This window comes from Arachis ipaensis, chromosome B5 (assembly GCF_059453495.1).
Source record: "Arachis ipaensis isolate K30076 ecotype BB chromosome B5, ASM5945349v1, whole genome shotgun sequence".
NCBI classification, from domain to species: Eukaryota; Viridiplantae; Streptophyta; class Magnoliopsida; order Fabales; family Fabaceae; genus Arachis; species Arachis ipaensis.
The window spans coordinates 109,164,533-109,166,411 of NC_142440.1; the positions used below are offsets into that span (position 1 = coordinate 109,164,533).

Consider the following 1,879-nt stretch of genomic DNA (forward strand, 5'->3'; position numbering starts at 1 on the left):
TTGGTTTGAATTTGACAATGATTAAATTGATTGGAGAGCTAGATTAAGCATTTTAATTACCTTTTTATTTATTTTTCAGTTCTTTAATTCTTCTTCTATTCTGTTTTATTTTGATTTTACTTTGGATTTTTGCTATTCATTGTTCATATTTCCATTCTTCTAATTATTTGATTAATTGCATCAACCAAGCTAACCAGAAATCTTAACAAGAGTGATTTCTTCACTTGCCTTCTGCTTGCTGTTTGTTGAATGTATGACAGGTAGAAGGGGAGAAACTTCATCCTCCTTCGATAGTGAACCTGAGAAGACCTTCCTTAGATTAAGGAGGGAAGCAAGAGGCAAAGGCATAGTTGGGAAGGAAGTAGTAGAGGAAGATCTAGGAGCTACTTTGGAAGAAGAAGTGCAAAACCATGTTGGAGTAGATGCTGGTAATCATATTGGGCAAGAGATGAGAGTCTTAGGCTCTTACATCAACCCAAATCCAGGAAACTGTGGTAGCAGCATTCTCAGACCAATTGAGTTGAAACCTCAACTCATCACACTTGTTCAGAATAATTGTTCATATGGAGGGGGAGCTCAGGAGGACCCAAATCAACATCTCACTACATTATTGAGGATTTGTGACACTGTAAAGTCTAATAGTGTACACCCTGACACTTACAAGCTACTTTTGTTCCCTTTCTCACTCAGAGATAAGGCAGCAAAGTGGTTGGACGTATTTTCCAAGGAGAGCCTAACAACTTGGGATGAGGTTGTAAACAAATTTCTAGCCAGATTCTACCCTCCACAGAGAGTAAATAGATTGAGAGATGAGGTGTAAACCTTCAGACAGCAAGATGGCGAAACACTTTATGAGGCCTGGGAGAGGTTCAAAGACTTGAGAAGGAAGTGCCCTCCGGACATGTTCAACGAATGGGTTCAACTTCACATTTTCTATGAATGGTTATCATATGAAACAAAGAAAGCTGTGGACCACTCTTCAGGGGGTTCACTCAACAAGAAGAAAACCATTGAAGAAGCCATAGATGTTATAGAGACTGTAGCTGAAAATGAATACTTCTATACTTCAGAAAGATCTCAAGAGAAGGGAGTGCTGGAGCTAAAATCTATGGATGCCTTGTTAGCACAAAACAAGATGATTACAGCACCACTAGCAGCCTTAACAAAGAAGATGGAGACTGGCCAAGTTTCAGCTATCCAAATTCAAGCACCATCATAGGAGGAAGATGCCCCAGAAGTTGAAAGTGAATGGGAGCAGGCAAACTATGTGAACAATTCTTCTAGACCACCATATGACCCAAACTCCAAGAGATATAACCCAGGTTGGAAGAACCACCCAAACTTTGGGTGGGAAAACCAACAAAGCCACAACCAAGACCACAACAAACCATACCAATCCAACCAATACAACAACCATAACCCCAACCATCAATTAGGCAACAACAGACCCTACCACAACTCACAAAATACATCATATCACTCCACCCAACAAACACACAGCAACCACCACCAAGAAGCATCAACCCCAACCATGCAACCATGTGAAATCAAGAGCAATTTCGAAAGAGTGGAAGCTGCAATAGCACAGATGTCATCACAGCTGACATGAGCTATTTCCAATGTTTTGGAAAGACAAATACAAGCCGAAAAGAAGATGGATTCCAACCAAGAAGAGTGCAGATCAAACATAAGGAATCAAGGCACAGCAATTTCAAAGTTGGAAGCACAATTGGCAAGCCTATCTAAGCAGATTCCAATGCCCACACATACATTTTCCAGTGATACCATGGCCAACCCAAGAGGGGAATGCAAGGCAATCACACTTAGAAGTGGAAAAGTTGTAGAAGAAGCAACCCCAAATGGGAGCAATCAAGAAAAA

General features: G+C 40.7%; 1 non-coding gene across 1 annotated transcript; it reads right to left on the reverse strand.

The window, feature by feature from the left end:
* Window positions 1-799: 799 nt before the first annotated feature.
* LOC148565333 (small nucleolar RNA R71) lies at window positions 800-905 on the reverse strand. Its single transcript, XR_015885246.1, has one exon. It is a non-coding gene; the product is annotated as a small nucleolar RNA R71 (small nucleolar RNA).
* Between the last annotated feature and the right edge of the window lie 974 nt (window positions 906-1,879).